This window comes from Sus scrofa, chromosome 2, assembly GCF_000003025.6.
Source record: "Sus scrofa isolate TJ Tabasco breed Duroc chromosome 2, Sscrofa11.1, whole genome shotgun sequence".
NCBI lineage: Eukaryota > Metazoa > Chordata > Mammalia > Artiodactyla > Suidae > Sus > Sus scrofa.
In genome coordinates, this window is record NC_010444.4 from 136,384,684 (window position 1) to 136,401,002 (window position 16,319).

General features: G+C 51.8%; 1 long non-coding RNA gene across 1 annotated transcript in view; it reads right to left on the reverse strand.

Annotated features, from left to right (window-relative positions):
• The window catches only part of LOC110259481, a 61,208-nt gene extending 45,472 nt beyond the window's left edge, over nucleotides 1–15,736 (reverse strand). The window contains exons 1-3 of the long non-coding RNA XR_002341908.1: nucleotides 14,368–15,736; nucleotides 11,414–11,618; nucleotides 4,639–4,765 (exon numbers count right to left, since the gene is read on the reverse strand). This is a non-coding gene — a long non-coding RNA (uncharacterized LOC110259481). The remainder of the gene's footprint in view (nucleotides 1–4,638; nucleotides 4,766–11,413; nucleotides 11,619–14,367) is intronic.

Here is a 16,319-nt window from a genome sequence, read left to right on the forward strand (position 1 = left end):
TCTAAACAACGCTCCAATATGCCATATGTAGGGACATCTGTGTCCAGCTCTAGGATTATTCTCTCAGCAGCAGTGGAACTGCTGGATGAAAAGTCTGCACAGTTTTTAAGCACTAGCACAAGTATGGTGCCAAATAACCCTCTGGATTTTCAGCGAAACCTCTTGCGCGCATCCCCCCACCCCGTGGACTCCTCGGCGCTGAGGTCCCGCCCACCCCGCGCCACTTCAGAGGAACCCGTGGGGGCTCGGACCGTCCTAGGTCCGGAGGAGACAGCCAGCCCTGAAAGAGATCTGGTGAATAGTAGAGGGGAGGCTAAGCCCACACACTCCGGCCCCAGGAGGCGAGTTCCTCCAGGGGCCTCCAGCCTGGCCTTCCTGGGGATGCATTTACAAAGAGCGCCCAGCGGGTACCACGCGGCCCATTCCCATGCAAAGCGCTCGGCCACTGCCAAGGTGTGGGCGCAGCGGGGGCGGCGCCGCGCTGGGAACCGGGGAATTGCAAACTCGGCCACTTCAAAGCGCTCCCTTGGGGTGGGCAGAGGAAGGGGCCCGGGCTCTGGAGATCCGCAAAGGGAAGCCTCCAGGGCTTGTGCTTCTTCCCACGGGCCAGGATGCGCACTCGAGGCCGAGCCGAGCCGAGCCGTGCCAAGCTGGGCAGGTGGGGGCAGCCTCCTCACCCAGCCCCTGGGGGGCGCCCTCCTCCCTGTCCCACCCCCACCCCCACCCCCGCTAAGCCCAGCTCTCGGCGCCCCCAGCTTGGGGCACGTTTGGTCCCAGGAGAGAGTTGTGAACGCGGAGGACGAGCCCCACCCAGAGCAAAAGTAACACCCTGAGTTTTCCACCGAGCCGAATTCCCCCAGCCTCGCTTTCGCTTTTTGGGTTAGGAGCGGGTGTCTTGAGAGAAATGAAAAGTTAAGTTTTGAGTCTCAAAGGATTAGAAGTTTCTCCCGCCCTACCCCCCCAGTTCCAGTATTACTGCAGAGTTCGCAGAGGAGGCGCGAGGCGGCGTGGGTGATGGCACCCGGGGCAGAGCCCGGCCGAGCGCAGACACATTCCCCTCTGCACTCTTCTCAGCGGCCGGCCTGGCCCAGGGTAAGCGCTGCATAGAAGGCAGAGTTGCCCCGGAACTCCTTTCATATCTGAGGTGGTACAGAAGTGGTTCCCGGGGTGGGACCCGACCCCTCACAGCTGCTGCGATGCAGAAAGAGCCTCGAACAGCTCAACAGCTGGCTCTAGGGTCACATCCAGAGGATGAGCAGCCTGAACTCATCTCGCTGAGGCATCCTAAGATAATGTATTCAATTATTTATTTCTTCCTTTCATTTATTCAATTATTTCTTTCTTCATTTATTTATTCAACAAGGGTCTGTTAGACTCTCACCAGGTACTCAGTGCTGGGAGGACAACCACCAACACATCAAGGTAGGACGTTCAAGACCTGAGACGGAAGCCGAAGCGCCCAGGCACACCCTCCTGCCTCAAAGATCACGGGATTCGAACTGCATAGGATGAGACCTGGGTCTCAGTGAAGGAGAGGGGCCTGGAGCATGGCACCCCCATCCCTCCCAGTGGGTTGGTGGCTTCGTGACAGGCATCTTCCCTCCTCTCGGTTATCTGCAACAAACACAGGAGCCAGCAGCCCAGAGGAAGCTTCTCTCTGATGACCCAGACCACAGATATTACTGGACAGCACACACGGGATAAAGGGCAAGGAGCCCAGGGAGCTGCAGGGTGTCAAAATTCAGCTCTGGGTGGCAGTAGGAGCCAAATGCCCATGGGTGGCTGAACCTCAGTCCACAGCCTGACCATCCTTAGGCACAGAAGTGTCTCTCTAAAAGCCACCAGGCATCCTGGGAAGAGGGCTGCTTTTCAGTTCTTGGGGTCCAGGTTCCTGCTTCTCCCCACCCCCATCCCAGAGAGGCTCTCCTCCAATCCCGGGGTGACCTCCTGCAGTCCAGCTAGCAACAAAGAGTGCCTCGGGGTCCTGAAACCTCAAGATCTTAAGAAGACCCTCTCTGGGGATGTGGTCTCCTGTTGTTTCTTTTATGAAAATCCCAAGGCACTTCCCAATCATGCTGTGTAAACAGCTCACCACCAGCCTCAGCTCTTCATTAGCCTCCGCAGGGAAGAGTGGGCAGAAGTTGGGATTAGGCTGTGCTGGAAAGGCTGGTGCAGCAGGCTGTGTCTACTAAGAAGACCTGGGCTTCCAGCCCCACCTGGAACATCTGCCCCACAGCCTTGCTAGCCAGACCTCTGGACCCATTACCTGAGCTTTGAAGGGCCCTGCCTCCCAGAGGGATGCCTGGTACAACATCCACTTCGCAGTGGAGGGAAGGATACAGAGGAAATTCTCCCGAGGGAAATTCTCTCCAAGGGAGCGTGTGGAGGCTGAGGAGCCAATACCCTGAGTCAGAGATTCTCCAAGGAGAGTTCCTGAACCAGCAGCCTCACCTGGGAATTTGTTAGAAATGCACATTCTCGGGCCCATCTAAGACGACTTCCTGAATCAGAAACTCCAGGCGTCTGGCCCAGCCATCTGCATCTTAAAAACACCTCCAAGCGATTTTTCATGCACCGTACAACTTAAGCACCCCTGTTCTGGGCTGAGGAAGACATATGATTTCACTTTTTACTTGAACACCTCCTCTGATGGAGATCTCATCACCAGCCAAAACAGATCTCCTTGCATTGCGCTCGACTGAGAATCCCATATAAGGATTTGCTTGTGATGGTGACAGTCTGGAAACAATGTAAATGAATGGTTCCTCATGAAAGAATGAGTGACTATCCTACGGCAGTATGTACTTGGGAATATCATGCAGCCATTAAAAAGGAATGCTATAGAATTACCTACATTGAGGTGCAAAGATTTCCAAGATGTACCGTTAAGTGAAAAGGGCACATAGAACTCAGATGTATATTTTAAGAAGAAAGCCAGTCCAGCCACTTTGGAAAATAGTACCGAGATTCCTGAGAAAACTAAAAATACTGTTGCCATATGAGCCAACAATCCCACTCTTGGGCATATAGCCAGATGAAACTCTAATTCGAAAAGAAACATGCACCCCAATGTTCATAGCAGCACTATTTACAATAGCCAAGACATGGAAGCCACCTAAATGTCCACCAACAGATGAATGGATGAAAAAGATGTGGTATGTAGGTATATACAATGGAATACTACTCAGGCATAAAAAAGAATGAAATACTGCCATTTGCAGCAACATGAAAGGAACTTGAGATTATAATACTAAGTAAAGTAAACCAGACAAAGATATGTGATATCACTTACACGTGGAATCTAAAATAGGACACAAATGAACTTATTTGTGAAAGAGAAACAGATTTGTAGACATAGAAAACAAACTTAGAGTTACCAAAAGGGAAAGGGAGTAGGGGAGGGATAAACTAGGAGCTTGGGATTAGCAGATACCAACTATTATACATTAAATAGATAAACAACAGGGCCCTACTATATAGGCAGGGAACTATATTCAATATCCTGTAATAAATCATAATAGAGAAGAATATGAGGAAGAATATATATATTACATGTTACATATATGTTATAATATATATAAAAGATTCACTTTGCTTTACACCAGAAACTAATATAACATTGTAAATCAATTAATCTTCAACTTAAAAAAAAAAAAAAGCCAATATACACCAACAAAGCTGCTTTTGTATCTCCATACACATAAATGAAAATGAATTGAAAAAGACTGGAAGAAGACCCACCCAAATGATAGCCCCCAGGTAGGGAACTGGGATGGGAGAACTCTGGCTCTAACCATGCTGATTATTTTCTTTGTTTTTAGGGCCACACCTGTGGCATATGGAGGTTTCCAGACTAGGGCTCTTAATCAGAGCTGTAGCTGCTGGCCTACATCACAGCAACACCAGATCCGAGCCATGTCTGTGACCTACACCACAGCTCGCAGCAACGCTGGAGCCTTAACCCACTGAGCGGGACCAGAGATCGAACTCGTGTCCTCATGGTTACTTGTCAGGTTCATTACTGCTGAGCTACAACAGGACCTCCCTTCTTTTCTACTATAGGTTCTACTTCCATCACTAAGTCAATTTTAAAAAACGAATAAAAAACTCAAATTAATCTAATTTGAACAAGGAAGTTAACTTGAGAAGCAAGTGTGCTGAGTTGGGGGGGGTCCTGTAAGCCACTGTCAGCCTGGAGCCTGGGTGGGTATCGGGCACTAGAGGTCCCAGCGTGGCTCGCAGACACCCAGAGAGGGCAGGTGGGAGGCAAGAGATTTTGTTGCCCAAAGGACTGCTGGTCAGGCCAGGTCAGCCTAACTAATAAAGTGTTTGCAGTGGTCTCACCTCCAACCACTCAGCAGTCGAAGGACCCTTCTTGGCTCCCCTTTGCCAAGAAATCTAGAGAAGAACAGTGCTGGAGTTTCTGTCGTGGCTCAGTGGAAACAAATCTGACTCGTATCCATGAGGATGCAGGTTCGATCCTTGGCCTTGCTCAGTGGGTTAAGGATCCAGCATTGCTGGGGTTGTGGTATAGACCAGCAGCTGTAGTTCTAATTCGACCCCTAGCCTGGGAACCTCTGTATGCTCCCCATGCAGCTCTAAAAAGCAAATAACATAACATAACATAACAATGCTTACCCCACCTGGCAGGGAATCTCAGGCTGATGCAGGCAACTCCAAGCTGCTTAGTGAAGCTTTGGAACTTGACGGTTTCCATGTATGCTGTGAAAATGTCCACCACCCAAGGCTCACTGCCGGTGGAAACCTACACAGAGCAAAGGGCACCATGAAGGGTGGGTCCCTGCCCCTGCTCCAGACCCCCTGTAGCCTTGCTCAACCATGCAGCTTCTCCTGCCTCTGCCTTTCAACAGGCCCCAGGACTTTCTCACACCCTGTTTCCTAGGCCTGTGATGCTCGCTCCCCAAACCCCCACTCACCAAGATAACTCTGATGCGCCCTTCAGATCTCTGCTGAACCCTCACTTGGGGAGGCCTTCCTGCGTCCCTCAGACCAGGTCATTTCCTGCTGAGGTCAGCCCTCACTTTCATCTCGGACATTTCCTTTGTACTTAGCACAGGTTGCAGCAGTGTTTGTGCAAGGTCTGTCTCGCTAGCTCCCCTTCCGTGTGGACAGGGCTAAGGGCTCACTGCTCTCCCCCCAGCACCCAGCACAACCTGGTGCCCTGTAGATTCAGCTCCAAGGAGGATCTGCGGTGTGTGGGAGGGACTCTAGGACCAGGCTGAGAGCATGACAGCCTTCAAAGGGTTCCAGCCATGCCTTTGCTCCATGGTGGCCATTTGCACCTGGCCATGAAGCAGAGGGCTCGACCGTATGGCCTCTGTGGGGGCTGGTTCCCATCCGAAGACCCAGGGCCATTAGGTGCAAGAGGCTGAAGAGGCAAGAGAGACACAAACTTGACCCTCTGGGAGCTGAATCAGGCTGTTTTAAAGCAATGCACGTTGCCTACTCTTAGCCCAATATGGATCTATGTGGGTACCTAACAGTTCTAGGGGGAGGTTTGACTTAATGACCAGATAATAATTATTATTTATTAGCACTACCCTTGCAAATAAGCATTTAAAGTGTTTCTCCTTTTTAAGAGATTAAACATTCTTTTTTTTTTTTTTTTTTTTTTGGTCTTTTCAGGGCCGCACCCACGGCATATGGAAGTTCCCAGGCCAAGGGTCTAAAAAGAGCTGCAGCCGCCAGCCTATGCCACAGGCACAGCAACGTGGGACCCAAGCTGTGTCTGCGACCTACACCACAGCTCATGACAATGCCAGATCCTTAACCCACCGAGCGAGACCAGGGATCAAACCCACAACCTCATGGTTCCTAGTCGGATTCGTTTCCACTGTGCCATGACAGCAACTCCAAACATTCATTCCTTTTGTTTATGTTTTGGCTGCACCCATATCCTATGAAAGTTCCTGGGCCAGGGATCAAACTCCCGCCACAGCAGCAACCCGAGCCACTGCAGTGACAGCACTGGATCCTTAAGTCACTATACCACAAGAGAGCTCCTAAATATTCATTCCTAAACCTCCTTACTCTTAATTGCCCAGCAAAGTCTTCTATCCCTGGCATAGAAGAACTTGCCTGGTCCAAAAAAACCAAAAACTCTAACTCCTTCCAACAAACACTTGCTGAGCAGATGCAGCCTCTACCCTGACAGACCATAGCCTTCCTGAGAGACCCAGCCCCATGTACAAGGGACCTGTCTTCCCCTTGTAGGGATTCGTGCTCTTCCTGCCATGCTAGAATGCCCATGGACCCCCATCATCATCATCATCGTCAACATCAACATCATCATCATCATCATCATCAACATCATCATCAACATCATCATCATCATCATCAACATCATCAACATCGTCATCATCAACATCATCAACCTCAACATCATCATCAACATCATCATCATCAACATCATCATCAACATCGTCATCATCAACATCATCATCATCATCCACATCATCAAGACTAACATACGCGGCTCTAATGGTACGTCCATCTCTCTTTAAGAGCTTTATGTACATTCACTCATTTAAACCTCACAATAACCGCAGAGAAGAGCCAAACCTCCCTTTGGCCTTCCCAGCACCCATCCAACCCAGGGAGGCCCATTTCTCCAGGCATCCAGGAATCCCGTCTTCAGAGCTCAGCAAAAATGCCATGTGCTTGTCTGAGTGTTCTAGCCTTGACCACAGCTCAGATTTCCAGCTAAAGTCAGAGAAGGACACAAAAAGGCATTCAACAGGACTGGGTTGGCTGGCAGACACAGAGCCGAGGTGGACTCCTGCCCTCGGAGAATGGAAATATACATGGCTGACACATGCAAAACCAAGTTGCACACAAAGGCACAGGAAGGAAATCAACGCTGGCCATCCCTCTGGAAAGGCGAAGGGGATGGTGAGGGGTGGGGGGTGGGCCTCAGCTGAAGGGTGAGAGGAGTTGCACTGGGAGGTCCAGCAGCAGGCAGGGGCCTATTTAAAGTGTTGTGCCAAGCCCAGAAGGCCAGAAAGACCACGTCTTGCTTAGAGAACCCCAAGGGACTGGATCTCCCCAGCACACAGAGAACACCATGGGAGCTGGATGAGCTTTGAGAAGGGTGTCTTGTAGGCCACAGCTGAAACTCTAGATGAGCCACACAAGGTGTGTGAGGGTAGGCGGCAAAGAAGGTCCATTTGTGATAGGGTCCCTCAGGCGTCCAGGAAGGACAGCTCTGGCCACTGTGTGGTCTGTAGGTAGAGCAGGGCCAGGTGAGACAAAACAGAGAGTGACAGCATGGCGTGAAGGAGGCCAAGAGGGACCACAGAGAGTGCGGGGAAGAGGGGATGGATTGGGGAAACACTGAGGGTGAAGAATGGATGGACTTAGTGTCCATTTGGGATGGAGAATGAGAAAAGCCAGAGAGGTGCCTCCAGTGTGTCTGCCCCAAGGGAGCAGGTGGACGTGGTATTTGCTGAGCCTGGAACCTAGGAGGAGCTGCCTTTGTCTGGGGACAGACTACATTTCAGTCTAGATCAGTTGAACAGACACGTACTCCCTGGTTCGCAATGCTGTAGATGAGCGAGGCCATTCCCAGGGCCTGCTGCCACAGAGCCCTCTTCCAGGCCTTCCCAGGAGAGGAGGTTCTGGCCCAGGCATCTGCCAGTGGAGCCCACTGATGCCCCAGACTTTCGCCCCAAGAAACCCACTCCACAAGAGAGCCCAGAGGCCAGAAGAGAAAGAGAGAAAGAAAGGTGGTTGTTGACACGAGAGGAAAAAGCAGGCTTCCTGTTTGAGCGCAGGCAGGAGCTGGAAGCAGTGAGTAATGTGATCTTGGCCTTCCCCGAGGGCGAAGGCGGCCTGTGGTGGGGGCTCCTCACACCTGCGGCAGAGAGTGCCTTTGAGTCACTCACTTGCAGGGGACCTGGGGCAGGCTGTGTAGAAGGCACACGGCATCAATGTGGGTAGGCGCAGGCAGCAGGGTGGGCGACCTTCACTCTGCTCGCTGCAGTCAATCGCTCTCAAGAAGGACCCAAAATCAGATGCCAAAGGCTTTTCAAGTCACAGTCCCCAGAGGCCTTGGCTCCCTCCAGCCAGACCATTTCCAAACCCTTGGAGGCTGGGACTGTCACCTTTTGTCTTTTATCCTCCCTGGGGTTGGGCTGGTGCAAGATGCACAGGGTGGGGACGATGTTCTGGTGGGGAATGCTGGCCTGCGCTTTACCAAGGCCCCGTAGGACCTAGGGTAGGGCCCTTGGCCTCTCCCAGCCCAGGCCCCCGACTGTAAAGGGACCTCACAGTGAAATGAAAACTACAAGCCACCTACAGAAGTAAATCACCAGACACTGGGCTAAGGTCCTGTCTCATTTAAGCCTCATAACCATGTTCCTGGGTCACAGACAAGGAAAGCATTCGTTCCTGAAAGGCACATACTTTTCACTTTCTCGAGGTCTAAACCATGCATATTTAAAGTGTACAATAAAAGTTCTGACTGGTTTATACCCATGCGATCATTCCCACCATCAAAACAATTTTCCATCACCACCCTCCCTCCAAAGGTGCCACATACCTCTTTGTAATCCATTCCTCCCTCCTTCTACCCCATCTGTAGACAACCACTCACCTACCTGCTATCAACATAGATCCCTTTACATTAGCTAGAGTTTTATATAAGTCAACACATATATCTTCTCTTTTATCTGGACATTCTCATTCAACATAGTTATTGTAAGATTTATCCGTGTCATTGCTATAGCCATAGTTAACTACGTTCAATTGCTGAGTACTAGTCCACTGAATGGACATACCACAATTTGTTTATCCACTCACTTATTGGTAGATATTTGGGATGATCTAGAAAAAACTTACTATCTCTGAAACTGGTTTGGAGCTATCACAAAGTAAGTTTGCTAAAACACTTATACCCAAGTTATTGTGTGCACACATTTTCTTTTCTCTTGGGTAAATATCTAGAAGTAGAATGTCTGGGTCATATAATAAGAATATGTTTAACTTTTCAAGAAATTGCCACACTATTATCCAAAGTGTTTTCAGAGTCTCAGCAGTAGTAACAGTTGCTTCACATCGTTGCCAACATTCAGTTTGGTGGGTTTTGTTTTTGTTTTCTGTTTGTTTGTTTTGTGCTTTGGGGGGTCAAACCTGCGGCATATGGAATTTCCCAGGCTAGGGGTTAAATCAGAGCTGTAGCTGCCAGCCTACACTACAGCCACAGCAATGTAGAATCTTAGCTGCACCTGCAACCTACACCAGAGCTCACGGCAACACCAGATCCTTAACTCACTGAGCGAGGCCAGGGACTGAACCCACAATGTCACGGTTCCTAGTTGGATTAATTTCCACTGCAACACAACAGGAATGCCTGGTTTTGGGGGTTTAAGCCATTTTGATGAATACAGTAGGGATATCTCATTGTAGTTTCAATTTGCATTTGCGTGGTGGCTAATGATAGTGAGCATCTTTTCATATGTTTATCAGCCATTCCAATATTTTCTTTTGTCAAGAGTCTAGAAAAAACTTACTCTCTCTGAAACTGAGATACATCTTACAAGTGATGGCTTAGCACAGTTTAATCAGCAGAGAGTGTTTTTTTCCTTTCTTGTTGGGTTATGAAATGTGATGTGAATTTCAGAAGCACAAAATACCTGAAGTCACTTGCTCTGGGTCACACAGTGGATAGGGGACAGTGTTTAACCCCGACCCTCTGCTTTTAAACAGCACACAGAAGAGTCAGAACCAAGGATGTGGGCAGTGTGAGAAAACAAACTGGGCCACCCTGCTGCAGTGATGTGCTACTGTATGCTCAAGTGCTAGGCCAGAGAGCCCTGGAACATTCGGCAGCCTGGCCCTGTGGGACCAGAGGGAAGCAGAAGCAGCCCCAAGATTTATGGGCCCCACTGGCCTTGGGACCCCTCTGCACAGCAGGTGCTTTCACTCTCCAAGCCTAGAACAAGCAAGGGCTTACCAAGACGAACTATGTGCCAGGCAGGTGCAGAGAACAGATGATGCTGAACAGGATGCAACCTCTGACCTGCAAGGCTCAGAGCCTGGACCGGGAGATGAGCGAGATCCCTGGAACACACACTTGGGAAAGGATGGAGGGCACAGAAGAGGGAGGGGTGGTCCCCAGATGCTTTGTGAAGGGGATGAACAAGTCTGCACGGAGTGGTGCCTGAGCATTTCAGGTCATAAGGTTCAAATCCGGGCTCCATCCCCTACCGGCTGTGTGACCTCAGGCAGGAGACCTAACCTTCCGAGCCTCAGTTTCCCCATCGCAGAATGAGGGATAAATGATGTTGGCAGGGGGCATTTCTAGTCCCATTCTACAGATGAGGAAACAGAAGGGATTAATGGGAAATGTATGTAGAGCTCTTGGCTCAAAGGAGGGCTTTTTGGCTGGGGCTTTAAGGATAGCGAAGAAGTTGTCTAGCAGGACGAATGAGGGGATTCCAGCAGGGAAAGCCTGTGTGATCCAGGGCAGGGGGCGTGGACAACAAGGAAAGGTGCTGAGGTGGGAAGACTCTGCTGGGGCAGTGACTCCCTTGTATCTGCCTCTGAAGCAGCTTCTGAAATGCTGCCAGGCATTCCGTGTGAGGCTGGGGGCCCAGCCACCGGAGCTGCTGTGAGGGCCTGGCCCTCTAAACCAGACCCTGAAGCTCTGGTGCATCTCCGTCCCCTCCAGGATGACACAGCAGTGGTCCCTGACTGAAGGGGACGCCCATCAGACAGTCTATAGAAATCTGCACGTGTCTGCTCAGGTCCTGGCCAGCACCAGCATGCCAGAGTGCCTATGGCTGGCCACTTCATCTCTCTGCACCTCAATTTCCCCATCTCTCAAATGGGGATATGAAAATATGGCACGCCTGCCTGCCCACCCCACAGAGCTGTGGCCAAGATCAAATAAACTGCTGAAAGCTATGTGAAAGTGCTTCGAAACCTATACAATGCTATACTTATGCAAATTCAGGGTAATTCATAGAATCACAAAATCACAGACTGTTAAGCCTAGCAGGGACCCTAAAGAGCTTTTACTCTGACACCTGTATTTTCCTGATGGAGAAACGGAGGCTCAGAGAGGTCAATAACTCACTTGACATCTCACAGCTGGGTGAGCCAGATCCAAGCCTCAGTTTGTCTGTTTCAAAGCCAGTCTAATCCCACTGCCTCACAGCCTGGAGGTTTCTGGGGTCCCTGGGAAGAAGGCAAGTTGCAAATGAACCCAAGAGCCAAAATGGTCTCTCCTAAGAGACTTGGGAAGCCACTGAGGTTAGCCTAAAGCTTAGAGATCTTTAAAAATGCTTGGTCTTTGTAGACACAACTATGAAACTCCAGGGAAAAGACGCTCCCTTGACCTTGAGGTATTTTTTTTTTCTTTTTTTGCAGTTGTCATTTTACTCACTCTTACCTTATCTGTAAAACAGGCCTAGTCTCCACGGGGGTTTGTGCTCGTCTGCTCCGTGGGATGGGAGATGAGATAATGCAGGTGAAAGTGCTTTGAAAAAGCCAACCATTGCTCACACGACACGAGGGTCTGTTCCGATGGTGATGTAATGACTCCAGGTGGCAGCAGCCTTTGGTAGGTTCCGAATACTGATGAGCAAACGGAAGAGCTGAAATTCAACAGGAGATACAGCTCCTGATGAATCCAGCACCTCCAGACCTGCCCCCCTCCCCAACATTCCCAGGCTCCCCAGACCACTTTATTTTTTTTTTTTTTTTTTTTTAAATTTTTATTTATTTATTTATTTATTTTTGTCTTTTTGCTATTTCTTTGGGCCGCTTCCGTGGCATATGGAGGTTCCCAGGCTAGGGGTCGAATCGGAGCTGTGGCCCCCGGCCTACGCCAGAGCCACAGCAACGAGGGATCCGAGCCGCATCTGCAACCTACACCACAGCTCACGGCAACGCCGGATCGTTAACCCACTGAGCAAGGGCAGGGACCGAACCCGCAACCTCATGGTTCCTAGTCGGATTCGTTAACCACTGCGCCACGACGGGAACTCCCCCAGACCACTTTAGATCAGCCTCATGGAGTCTCTTTTTTTTGTTAGGGGCCAATCGGAGCTACAGCTGCCGGCCTACACCACAGCCCCAGCCCCATCAGATCCAAGCTGCGTCTGTGACCTACACCACAGCTCACGGCAACGCCGGATCCTTAACCCACTGAGCGAGGCCAGGGATCAAACCCGCAACCTCCTGGTTCCTAGTCAGATTCGCTGCCGCTGCACCACGATCGGAACTCCACGGAGTCCTTTTGGTTCAAGAAAACTGATGGACAGAAGTGCGCGGCTTCTTGACAACTGTTGCCAAGGGGGACCAGCTCTTTCTAGGACACGGGCCACCATGGTCTGCGCTTCTGATCGATGCCTGGTTCTTTGGTCCTTTTGCAAAATCTTCAATACAGGCCACAGAGAGAAGAATTTCACAGACTCAGCACATTTCTATCCCACTTCTCATAAGTTCGGGCGCCTGATTTTCTCTGGTGACGTGCGTCCTATTGGTGAGCCCGAGGTACAGTGCGTGGTTTTGAAGGCAGGGCCTTATCATGGAGCGTTATCTGGGCCATCAAAGTACACATGAAGAAAAAAGCAGTTTCAACATCAGACTTGAAGGGGTGACTGTTAAAAGGAAGAGCCGGGACAAAGCGACCACAGCTTTTATCGCACATTTCTGAGGGCGGCGTGCGGTGGGAATACTATATTTTGGGCCTGCTGCTGAGAATGCCTCCATGGCCTCTGAACAAAAAACAAACCATGCTGTGGAAATTGCCGGTAATTGTCTTTACCTACAGTTTCAGAGGGTGCACACCGGGCCTTGCGGTTGCGGGCGCCGTTTCATGCTGGGGTTCGCGTCCCGGCCCCGCTTGGCACAAAGAAAATGGAACAGATCAGGACCTCAGATCTGAGTGCAGCTGTGGTTGCTGCAAAGCGGTGAGGCGGGGATTGCCACGAGATAAGGCAACAGTGGAAACTTTCTCACCTGAAAGGTCTGTGGAAGAGCCCCCCAGGCCTGGGCACCTGGGGGAGACTCATTTGCTCCCAGAAGTTAGGCGCATGGAGGAAGCCAAGCCCCCAGAGCCCGGCGTCCCCCAACTCGGCCAGCCTGACCCCACATTTTTCACTCTCTCCTATGGTTTTTTCAGCCTCCACTTTGAGGGATTCCTCTTACCCGTTAAAAGACACCTGCCTTTCTCTATCAATAGTTCTCCTTGAAGAAAATAAAAAGAACCAACAGAACTTTGAAGAGGAGGGTTTGTTTTGTTTTTGTTTTTTTTTTTCCCAAAATCATGCATGTTCTCAAGGTTGCCCATGTTTCCCAGTCAAGTCTCCCAGGGCGTCCCTAAGAGAGACCCGAGGGTGCCAGGGCAGGCCTGCGGCCCGAGGCCCCCTGACAGCCATCCACAGATGTCCCCTGGCCCAGCGAACCACTCAGCCTGCGGATCAGTCCTGCAAGAACAGAGACAAGGAAGCCCAGGCCTCTCTGCTGATTCTTGACCCCGTGAGGGAATCTCTCAGGGCCAGAAACTCAGTCCACCCAGGGCCCAATGCTGGGCCAGGCCCAGAGTGTGCGGGGGCAGCGGAGAAAGGGGCCTCGCAGCCCCCTGGGCTTCAGGGCTCTCTGGGGATCAGGAGGTGCCCCTAGCCTGGTGACTCCATCAGCACCAAGGGAGGCCTGGGTCTGCGCCGGGCTGGGTGAGGCAAGTGGGAAGTGGCTGACCGCTCGTGGGGTGGGGGTGGGGAGGTAAGGGAGAGCCTTGAAGGTGAAAGTGAGTGGAGAGAGGAGATCAACAGGACAGAGTGCCCTGCTCCATCATTCACTGTCCTCTGTTTGGTTTTCTTAGCCTTTTTGACTCTGAGAAATAACCCACTCAGGAAGTCCATAAAGCAGACACGTACAGCCTACGGAATGCCTGGAGTGAATGCTTCTGTAGCCGCCCCCAGGATCAAGAACTAAAACATAGGAGTTCCCGTCGTAGCTCAGTGGTTAACAGACCCGGCTAGCAACCATGAGGACCCGGGTTCGATCCCCGGCCTCGCTCAGTGGGTTAAGGATCTGGCGTTGCCATGAGCTGTGGTGTAGGTCACAGAGGCACCTCGGATCTGGCATGGCTTTGGCTATGGCGTAGGCCAAAACCTGCAGCTCTGATTCGACTTTAAGCCTGGGAACTTCCATATGCCAGAAGGGTGGCTCTAAAAAGAAAAAAAAGAAAAAAAAAGAACTAGAACACGGCCTACCACCCACTCCACCAGAATCCGTCCCCTCCCCGCCCTCACTAAAGGCTCCCACTATCCCCATCTCCAGGGTAGTCACTGGTCTTTTTGGTTTTATCCCCTAAGGAGCCTCACAGGAGAGTTGTACCTGCACGTGGAGCATGTATGGATAGAAATCATCCTTCGCCTTCTCTCGCTCAGCGCCACGTGTTTGAGACCCGTCCATGGCGTGGGCAGCCTCCGTTCACTCAGCCTCCCCGCAGCCAGCCTCCAGGGCTACGCTGATGCCTTGGTTTGCAAGAAGCAGGGCCTCCCACAGGCCGTGGGGCTGTGCCCAGACCCGGTCGTCTCCCGCTGGCTTGGCTCTGCGGGGCCAGGGGAGCACCAAAGACACAGGGCTCCCAGCTTCCTCCGCAGAGCTCCACGTGGGGGCCCGCTGGAGGCTGGGGGGCCTCGCCGCAGCAGCTCACCCCAGCCCCAGCAGGGTCGCCTGGCAGGGCTAGTGATCCATGGCTGCCCCGCCATCTCTCAAAACCAGCTGGGCCCTGGAAGCAAACAACCCACCCGAGCACATCCCAAATGAGAAGCAGGTGGCTTCCTGGGCCCAGATTTCCTCACATCGGTTTACCCCTTCTTCAATGTGGTTCCCATTTGAAAGAGTCTGAGCCTTTGGAGCCTATAACCCATATGAAAAATGATATAAATTATAGCTCACCATCCCAGCCTGGCTGTTTGGGATTTTGGCTTAAACATTAAGGCAGGGCCACCCTGATTATAAGGTAGAGGCTCTGGGGAGACGTGGGGAGGGCCGGGCAGCCCCGACCATGGCTCTCTAGGCTCCTCTCTGGGTGCAGGGAGTAGCCGGTTCAGCTCTCCGAGTCACCCTTGAACACGAGGCTCAGCAGAACTGAGCGGGGCAGGCTCCAAGCGCTGGGAGTGTAGACAGGTTCCCTCCTGTCTCATCAAGCTCCCACCACATGGCTCCCATGACTCCCCACGTTCAAGCCCTACAAGTTCCTACGTCTTAGCTTTGGCCTGGGGCTGCAGGGCCATCCTCTCCCCTACCCCACCCAGTTTCACCTTCCCAGCTCCCAGGAGCTATTCCACATCCCCAAGGACTCTTCCTGGGCAGTTGCTTCAGAGACCCACTGATGTCCTGGCCCCCACAAGCCTGGCATTCCTCCTCCTCCTCCTCGGAACCACACCAATTAGCCCTGATTACAGAATGCACGCATTGTTCTCTAATGGTTTCATGTGTGCGAGTCCAAAATCCCCCAGATGGGAAGCAGGGAGGGGGCAGTGGGGGGGTGGGGAAGATTAGCTCATCCTCGGCTCCAACCTGGCCCTGAGGGCTCCCATCTTTGAAAGAGATGGAGCCAGAGGTCTCGCAGGCTCCCCTCCCCTGCCCTGGCCCCAAGGGTACCGCCGGTCGGCGGGCTCTGGTCTTCAGCAAAGAGAAGTGACCACGGACCTGCCTCCCACCCTCAGCCTCCACCTTCAGGCCTCTGCTGCCAGGAAACACACTCCCCCCAACCCCCAGCCTGAGGCCGCATCCCTCGGCCTCCGCCCCAGCCCCACCCCCTGCCACCGACAGGCAGCATTGGGGCAAAACATCCTAAACCACCAAGCGCTTCTAAAAATATGGTGTTTTTGTCAGAGAGCAACCTTCGGCTTCTTTCAGACTTTGATCTCCATGCAACCCACGGAGAGAAGACACACTTACAATAACAGTTGAAAGCCTTTGTCTTCCTTCGGGGGCTACCTCTCAAGGGCTTTGAACCCCCATCTGGGGGGTGGTACCCCCCCACGGTCCTTCTGAGCATGCTCAGATCTATCCGCCGTTGGCTCGGGGATGGGAGGCTGACACATCTGCCCCCGGGGGTAGGTCTGTGGCCAGGGAGAAAAGACAGCAAAGGTCAGAAAAAGGCAAAGAGGGGGCAGGTACAAACGAGCCCTCGATCCCTACGCAGGTCTGCAAGGCCCTTGGCCCTCTGAAACCAAGAGAGGAAATGAATACTGCAGGATAGGGCAAAAGACACAAGAGTTAGGACAGAAATGAACGGGGCCAAAAAAGGGGAGAACTTAACGCCAGCACGGTGT